The sequence below is a fragment of the Oncorhynchus clarkii genome, chromosome 6 (assembly GCF_045791955.1).
Source record: "Oncorhynchus clarkii lewisi isolate Uvic-CL-2024 chromosome 6, UVic_Ocla_1.0, whole genome shotgun sequence".
In the NCBI taxonomy this organism is placed as follows: Eukaryota; Metazoa; Chordata; class Actinopteri; order Salmoniformes; family Salmonidae; genus Oncorhynchus; species Oncorhynchus clarkii.
Window position 1 is genome coordinate 69521649 of NC_092152.1, and position 10344 is coordinate 69531992.

Here is a 10344-nt window from a genome sequence, read left to right on the forward strand (position 1 = left end):
AACACTTTCCTGAAGGAAACTCTGAAATGGCATATTGTTTTAATGAAGATTTTAGAATATTCGCATGAAAATCTGTCGCCAACTGGATGCCAACCTAGCTGTGCTAGTCCAGTGTCACTTTGATTATGCCTTATTCACCAGCAGCTACAAACATCTAAAGAATAAGCTACCAGCCTCATACTCATCTGGAGGTTGAGCATTTTTTCATCTATGTCTCTGTAATGTGTCTGTATCTATGTAATTATATGTGTGTTTATGTACAAAATAGGGACCAAAATGGAAGTCCCCGACTTGATTGTGCAATCCTGGTAACTTGTAAAAAAAATGTCTTTTTTTTGTGTTTTACATGTTTTTTTTTACTGACAAATAAAATCTGTCAATCAATCCAATCCGTGCAGCGGCCAATTGATGAAAGGAAAGAGACATCTGTCACAAAACACCAAAAGGTTTAATGACAATTGCAGATTGTCAAACCAAGCCTTCAGTACTAGGTAAGCCTACAAGGTAGGAAGTATTTCCTGTTTGTCGGGATTGACATAGACTATTTACTGTGGTGTTGAAAACGCAAACCATGATATTGAAGTGCCCGAAGTCGGTGTGCTTTGTTTAATGGTTGTGTGGTGCATTGGCACCGAAATCTGTTGGTGGAAAATTTGTTGCACATATTTTATAAAATTATAAATATGGCATCAAAATGTAGAACATCTTATCATGGCCTGCAGCCAGCTCTGATCGTAGTATAAGGAAACAGCAGGGAGAGTGAGCTCGTCTGTGGTGTTTGGCGAAGCCTCAACCATTCTGGCCCGTAGCCCTGCATGGCATCCGATTGTGCCACAAAAGCATGTTGAAGTGGACAAGTCGATTTCGACGTTTATAAACACAGGGTCACTGCAGTTATTGTTATTTTTGGTGGTAAACATTATTTTGAGTGAATTTTAGGGGGGGGGGCGTTCAATTTATGTTATAGTACAAGGGCAGGGTCATGTGAAAATATGTTTAATGTTGGGAAGAGGGGTGCATTTAATTTTTTATGACAGCCCCTCCCCCGGTACATTTCGATCTGTCCCTTAAAATGTGTTTGCTCAACAAGTCTCAAATGTTCATTCAACTAGAAACCTAAAAAAAAGGCTGTGGAACTAGTTACAAACACAGTGCTTTCAACTTACATATTTGACACACATGATTACATTGTGCATGTATACAGTAATTACTATTCAACATGTCCTCCCCTGGGATTTGAACTCATAACCTCTTGGTTCATCACATTCCGATCTTTCTGCTACTAATTATTTTTAGTTCAGGTAACACTTGGACCAAATGGTTAAGTAAACTTAATAATAATAATAATAATTACTTAACGATAATTAGTTGAAACAGCTAGATTTATTTTACAGTGTAAAGTATGTAGGCAACAGGATAAATAATAAACAGTAGCAGCAGCGTATGTAATGAGTCAAAAGGTTAGTGCAAAAAGGGTCCATGCAGATTGTCCTGGTAGCTATTTGGTGTAGAAGCTGTTCAGGGTCACCCTGCTTCAGTATTCTCAACTTTTTATCTGTTACAGATCCACTTTGGATTTACCATTACAGCATTACTCCAAAAGTGTCAGACAGAGACGAAACTATCAAACAAATTAAACCAGACGGACGATAACAACAGCAGAATAGGAAAAGGTCGGCTTGAAATTGAAAATACACTGTTTCTCTCATGTCCTATTCTCTCCATTCACTGTTCTCTACCCCTGTGCATCTGTATGTGAAATGGATTCCTTTGGCATCCCAGAGTCCTTCACGCTACATGGACGTGACGTTCCTAAATAAGAGAAAAGTAAGTAGCTATGCATGCAGACTAAGCAGAGAACGATACCTATACGAGGAGTGGGAGCAGAGTTAGCGGAGAAAGATGAAACATCTTTTCTTCTCCTGGAGGAGAGGAAGAGAGAGAGAGGAAGACACGGAGTGTATTGTGCAGCGTCTGCAGTAAGAGTGTGTGTGTCTGGAGGCATCTCCGTTAGCTGGGGTTTCTCTGGAGGACCGGGGGGCAACATGAGGAGCCTGGAGAATCATGGGGTTCGCTGCAGGCCAGTGGTAGCAGGTTATCTGATTAAATAAAGCCCTGAGATGCTGTGGGATAGGAGGATAGGGGACACACACGCGGGAGGGATAACACAAACACACACACAGGGTTGCATGCACATTGCACGCACACACACAAAGACACAGGTTTGTATACACATGCACATATACTTACTGTACACAGAATGCAATGGAGCGACAAAACAAGCAATTTAAATTCATACTATATATGGTTCTCACACACTAACACTGAGTGAGAAAACAGAAAGTAATAGTGATAGTGATGATGCCACTGTGGGTGTAACCTGTAACCGGTAACCTGTAACCTGTAACGTATGATAGTACGCCTACCGCCTTCACTTCCTGAAACCATCAGGTGGGTACTACGGGCACCGGGGGTTTGCCCAAACATACTGCAAGCAACTCTTCTATGGAGCCCGAGATGAGTACCTATAGGGGGGCTTTCCACGCCGCACAAACGGACGTCTGACATAGTCACCCAATTGGGTCATGACCTGTCACCATATTATTTCTTTTTTATTTATTTAACTTTTATTTAAACCGGTTTTTCTCATTGAGATAACATCTCTTTTTCAAGAGAGACCTGGTCCAATAGCAGCAGGGGGAACCAAGTTTCAGACAAAACAACTTACATAGACTAACACAACATTAAACAAAACTATAGACACACATACAGCACAACAATTACATATTACGTTAAAAAAACACGAATGTCTTGACTAAAAAACAGCTGTCCTAAAGACAATTACACTCTTCTATGATATTTACATCCATCAAGTGTTTAAACTCCACCAATGAGACTAGATCATCACATTTTTAAATGTTCAGGAGAGAATACCAGGACCGCAGAGCTGAGTAACTACAACTATTTCTACCATGACCTGTTCTAATTCTTAGTGGTGTTAAAAGCAAATGAGAATGGGACTATAATTGATATTTATTTACCGACCTGACTAAAATAAGAACAGAGATAAAATGGCATTTTACCCAGTATGGCCTTATAAATCAGTGTATACCAGTGTTTAAGCCTATGCAAGGTCAATGACGACCAGCCAACAGCGCTGTAGAGATCACAATGATATGTTAGATGTTTTTGATTGGTATTGAACATGAGGGCCGCATGATATACTGAATCAAGTGCTCTCAGGGTAGTGGTTGATGTTATATCACCACAATCTAAAACGGCCAGTAATGTACATCGTACCAGTTCCTTCCTGGCCTCCAGAGAAAAACAAGCCTTATGCAGCTGAGCTTGAACTTGAGCTTCCTTATCAAGTTCTCTACATGCAGAGTGAAGCTCAGCTTATCATCAACCCACAAAACCAAATATTTGTACACTTTAACTTGCTCTATAGTATGTCCAGCCAATGGAGCAATGACATTATTAGTAACATGCCTGGCATTTGAAAATACCATGCATTTTGTTTTACCTGAATTCAGAAACAGCTTTAAATCATACAGATTATGTTGTATGATGTTAAACTTCCTTTGGGCATTTTCAAAAGCTAAAGATAAACTACTACCACTTGAATAAAGAACAGTATCATCATGAACATCCGCTGTTTCAATATGATCTCCAATGTTGTTGATATACAAAATGAACCACAGTGGGCCAAAAATAGAACCTTGCGGAACACCTGAGCACAACTCTATGGACTCAGATTTACAACCATCCACCATTACACATGGTGTACGATTTGATATGTAATTTATAAACCAATCTAGAGCATGACCAGTAATTCCACAACATTTGAACCTTTGCACTAACACAGCAGGGTCCACGGTGTCAAATGCCTTCGACAAATCAATAAAGACAGACACACAATGTAACTTCTTGTCAAGAGCACAGTGGATGTCATCTAAAACCTGACCATGACCTGTCATTACGGTTGAACTCCTTCACCATATCAGGAAACATAACCTTGTTAATTACAGCTTGATTAAAATAGTTAATGGTGCCATTTCCATCTAAATAAACAAGATAAATACATTTTTTGCACATCTTTAAGATGTTATGTTTGGCTGTGTTTGTTGTCTGTGTAAATGTGTTTTATTGAGAGGGGTACACTGGTAACCGTAACACACAGCAGATGGGGCTTCCAGTGGGAACAGCCCTGATCATTTATTGTGGTTTTGCTTCTGCAGTTTCCCTTTTTTCTAAATGGCAGTATTAGAGTTTTGAGTAGGGCTTTACAGACAAAACATCACAGCGCTCTATTTTCACAGCCTGCCTGTAAAAAAACAAAGGACAGTGGGCCTTTTAAAGAGAGCCTGAAGAGAAAGAGTCATAGATAGAAAGAGAGAGAAACAGATAGAAAAAGAGAGACATAGATAGAAAGAGAGAGAGACAGATAGAAAGAGAGAGAGACATAGATAGAAAGAGAGAGAAACAGATAGAAAGAGAGAGAGACAGATAGAAAGAGTGAGAGACAGATAGAAAGAGAGAGAAAGAGATAGAAAAAGAGAGACATAGATAGAAAGAGAGAGAGACAGATAGAAAGAGAGAGACAGATAGAAAAAGAGAGATACATAGATAGAAAGAGAGACATAGATATAAAGAGAGAGAGACATAGATAGAAAGAGAGAGAAACAGATAAAAAGAGAGAGAGACATAGATAGAAAGAGAGAGAAACAGATAGAAAGAGAGAGAGACAGAAAGAGAGAGAAACAGATAGAGAGAGAGACAGATAGAAAGAGAGAGAGACATAGATAGAAAGAGAGAGAGACATAGATAGAAAGAGAGAGAAACAGATAGAAAAAGAGAGAGACGTAGATAGAAAGAGAGAGAGAGAGACAGAAAGAGAGAGAGACAGATAGAAAGAGAGAGAGACAGATAGAAAGAGAGAGAGACATAGATAGAAAGAGAGAAAGACATAGATAGAAAGAGAGAGAAACAGATAGAAAGAGAGAGAGAGAGAAAGAGAGAGAAACAGATAGAGAGAGAGACAGATAGAAAGAGAGAGAGACATAGATAGAAAGAGAGAGAGACAGATAGAAAGAGAGAGAGACAGATAGAAAGAGAGAGAGACATAGATAGAGAGAGAAACAGATAGAAAGAGAGAGAGACATAGATAGAAAGAGAGAAAGACATAGATAGAAAGAGAGAGAAACAGATAGAAAGAGAGAGAGACAGAAAGAGAGAGAAACAGATAGAGAGAGAGACAGATAGAAAGAGAGAGAGACATAGATAGAAAGAGAGAGAGACAGATAGAAAGAGAGAGAGACAGATAGAAAGAGAGAGAGACATAGATAGAGAGAGAAACAGATAGAAAGAGAGAGAGACAGATAGAAAAAGAGAGAGACATAGATAGAAAGAGAGAGAGACAGATAGAAAGAGATGGAAACAGATAGAAAGAGAGAGAGAGAGAGAGATAGAAAAAGAGAGAGACATAGATAGAAAAAGAGAGAGACAGATAGAAAGAGAGAGAGAGACATAGATAGAAAGAGAGAGAGACAGATACAAAGAGATGGAAACAGATAGAAAGAGAGAGAGAGAGAGATAGAAAAAGAGAGAGACATAAATAGAAAGAGAGAGAGAAACAGATAGAAAAAGAGAGAGACAGATAGAGAGAGAGAGAGACAGATAGAAAGAGAGAGAAACAGATAGAAAGAGAAAGAGACAGATAGAAAGAGAGAGAGACAGATAGCGAGAGAGACAGATAGAAAGAGAGAGAAACAGATAGAAAGAGAAAGAGAGACATAGATGGAAAGAGAGAGAGACAGATAGAAAGAGATGGAAACAGATAGAAAGAGAGAGAGAGAGATAGAAAAAGAGATAGACATAGATAGAAAGAGAGAGAGAGAGACATAGATAGAAAGAGAGAGAGACAGATAGAAAGAGAGAGAGACATAGATAGAAAGAGAGAGACAGATAGAAAAAGAGAGATACATAGATAGAAAGAGAGAGACATAGATATAAAGAGAAAGAGTCATAGTTCTAATTCTGTGCTAATTCTTAGTGGTGTTAAAAGCAAATGAGAATGGGACTATAATTGATATTTATTTACCGACCTGACTAAAATAAGAACAGAGATAAAATGGCATTTTACCCAGTATGGCCTTATAAATCAGTGTATACCAGTGTTTAAGCCTATGCAAGGTCAATGACGACCAGCCAACAGCGCTGTAGAGATCACAATGATATGTTAGATGTTTTTGATTGGTATTGAACATGAGGGCCGCATGATATACTGAATCAAGTGCTCTCAGGGTAGTGGTTGATGTTATATCACCACAATCTAAAACGGCCAGTAATGTACATCGTACCAGTTCCTTCCTGGCCTCCAGAGAAAAACAAGCCTTATGCAGCTGAGCTTGAACTTGAGCTTCCTTATCAAGTTCTCTACATGCAGAGTGAAGCTCAGCTTATCATCAACCCACAAAACCAAATATTTGTACACTTTAACTTGCTCTATAGTATGTCCAGCCAATGAAGCAATGTCATTATTAGTAACATGCCTGGCATTTGAAAATACCATGCATTTTGTTTTACCTGAATTCAGAAACAGCTTTAAATCATACAGATTATGTTGTATGATGTTAAACTTCCTTTGGGCATTTTCAAAAGCTAAAGATAAACTACTACCACTTGAATAAAGAACAGTATCATCATGAACATCCGCTGTTTCAATATGATCTCCAATGTTGTTGATATACAAAATGAACCACAGTGGGCCAAAAATAGAACCTTGCGGAACACCTGAGCACAACTCTATGGACTCAGATTTACAACCATCCACCATTACACATGGTGTACGATTTGATATGTAATTTATAAACCAATCTAGAGCATGACCAGTAATTCCACAACATTTGAACCTTTGCACTAACACAGCAGGGTCCACGGTGTCAAATGCCTTTGACAAATCAATAAAGACAGACACACAATGTAACTTCTTGTCAAGAGCACAGTGGATGTCATCTAAAACCTGACCATGACCTGTCATTACGGTTGAACTCCTTCACCATATCAGGAAACATAACCTTGTTAATTACAGCTTGATTAAAATAGTTCATGGTGCCATTTCCATCTAAATAAACAAGATAAATACATTTTTTGCACATCTTTAAGATGTTATGTTTGGCTGTGTTTGTTGTCTGTGTAAATGTGTTTTATTGAGAGGGGTACACTGGTAACCGTAACACACAGCAGATGGGGCTTCCAGTGGGAACAGCCCTGATCATTTATTGTGGTTTTGCTTCTGCAGTTTCCCTTTTTTCTAAATGGCAGTATTAGAGTTTTGAGTAGGGCTTTACAGACAAAACATCACAGCGCTCTATTTTCACAGCCTGCCTGTAAAAAAACAAAGGACAGTGGGCCTTTTAAAGAGAGCCTGAAGAGAAAGAGTCATAGATAGAAAGAGAGAGAAACAGATAGAAAAAGAGAGACATAGATAGAAAGAGAGAGAGACAGATAGAAAGCGAGAGAGACATAGATAGAAAGAGAGAGAAACAGATAGAAAGAGAGAGAGACAGAAAGAGAGAGAAACAGATAGAGAGAGAGACAGATAGAAAGAGAGAGAGACATAGATAGAAAGAGAGAGAGACATAGATAGAAAGAGAGAGAAACAGATAGAAAAAGAGAGAGACATAGATAGAAAGAGAGAGAGACAGATAGAAAGAGAGAGAGACATAGATAGAAAGAGAGAGAAACAGATATAAAAAGAGAGACATAGATAGAAAGAGAGAGAGACAGATAGAAAGAGAAACAGATAGAAAGAGAGAGAGACAGAAAGAGAGAGAGAGACAGATAGAAAGAGAGAGAGACAGATAGAAAGAGAGAGAGACATAGATAGAAAGAGAGAGAGACATAGATAGAAAGAGAGAGAAACAGATAGAAAGAGAGAGAGACAGAAAGAGAGAGAAACAGATAGAGAGAGAGACAGATAGAAAGAGAGAGAGACATAGATAGAAAGAGAGAGAGACAGATAGAAAGAGAGAGAGACAGAAAGAGAGAGAGACATAGATAGAGAGAGAAACAGATAGAAAGAGAGAGAGACAGATAGAAAGAGAGAGAGAGAGAAAGAGAGAGAAACATAGAAAGAGAGAGAGACAGATAGAAAGAGAGAGAGAGACAGATAGAAAGAGTGAGACAGAAAGAGAGAGAAACAGATAGAAAGAGAGAGAGACAGATAGAAAGAGAGAGAGACAGAAAGAGAGAGAGACAGATAGAAAGAGAGAGAGACATAGATAGAAAGAGAGAGAGAGACAGGTAGAAAGAGAGAGAGACAGAAAGAGAGAGAGAGAGACATAGATAGAAAGAGGGAATTCAGACTACACCGTCAGCACCACAGCCATGGTGGTGTAGTGGTGTCTGAACACAGCTGTCAGACCCAGATGGTGGGGTGCTAATAACATTCAGAGTTTTGCAGCGCACCGTTTATTTTCTAATAATAAAACTGTTAGCGCTCGTTAATAGCGTAGCCGCCGCCTGCCAAGCACACGTTCCGGCTGACAGCCGTGCCACTCCTCTGCCATTTACTGTACGTGCCATGCCGATACCGATCGGCGGAATGGGCCTATGGTGGGCCCTTATCTTACACACAACACACACTGACCAGTTAGTTATCTGTCGTCTGCTGTCGAGCACATCAAAATACCCCAAATGAACACCTAGTAAACATACCGATGTAAGAGCAGTAAGTAGGTACACACGCACGTACACAAATGCATGCACACATATGCATACACACACACACACACACACACATATGCACACACACTCATATGCTGACCTGATGATATGCTGTACTGACCAAATGGGACAGTACAGTAGTTGTGGGAGAAGGCCAGGGCCAAAGGTCAATGTTTCCATAGCCTGCATCACATCATCATTTGAGTCTCATGGTTACAAGATTACAAATAGAAATACTACAAACAAACTGACTTGAGATTTCACTTTAGTGCACATGAATAATATCTCAAAAGTAAATGAGAAAAAATGACATCACATGACGTGTTGATTAAATATCATGTCACACATACTTGGGATCAATCAAAATATTTCTGAATGAGATGATTGTGGCGTGTGGGCAAAGCTGTGATCTTGGGCAGATACCCACACTGTCCCCCAGTGAGGCCAGAAACAAAAGGTGCTTTTCTCTCAAAGTGCTGACGCATCGCTGTTTCACAGGCCCACAATAGGCACTCACTGTGGCGTGACATAGCTTGTCATTGACCCCCAAACAGGTCCTGTTTCCTTTTATAAACCTCTGCTATCATTCTCAGTTACCCTAAAGCATTCCACTGATACCCAATTCATACATTTCTTTTTACAAATAAAATATATATAGATATATCTCCGTCTCTGTGTATAACAAACGCTCACATGCAAACACACACACACACACACACACACACACACACACACACACACACACACACACACACACACACACACACACACACACACACACACACACACACACACACACACATACACACTGCAGTCTTGTAGGGAAAATGGAAAGGATTTGTGTTCTCTCCATATGCAGAGAGAGACTGTAAGAGAACAAGAGAATGAGAGAGAATGATAGACAGAGATACTCTGAAGCCGCTTTATTCTGTGACGTCGTGAAGGTTGTTTAACCTCCAGACTTTATTTATTCAATATATTCAACGGGAGCCAATTTCCCTGTAAGTGTCATTACAATGTTTTCGCACAAGTACGCCTGCAAAGTGCCACAATTAATTGGGCTCTGTTGCTACCAGATAATTTCCCACTGTTAGGCAGCCTGTAAAAAGCACATCACCATGCACATAATTACAGAGAGAGGCAAGAGCGGCTAGGGGACTTTATCTCCCACCCAAATATGAGAGGCTGGCGACTAGAACTCCACTTCTTGTCCCTTTGAAGAGCTGTGTGCTAGCGCTACCCCAACTCTGATGTAGACGGGCAGCCATTGTGGTGTCCTTTAGGATGGGACTCTTTTGACTCGCTTCATTTAGGCCCCAATCCGACTGAGCTCAGATCAGTGTGTCACTGTGTTCTGAAGGAATTTCTCCAAGGGAATTATTCTCTGCTGCAGTACAATGCCTGTCTTGGCCACATGAGTATAACTGGCCACAGTATTAGAGGGGTGGAACAATGTAATACAGAATAACAATATTCCACAATATTAAAAATGGGTAAATTCCATGACCATGCTGTACCAAACTAAAACAGCTTTCTAGCAGCTAAAAGATCATTGGATTTTAACCATCACAAGCGTATACAAAGTTACATACATTTTTTGCTGATCGTCAGATA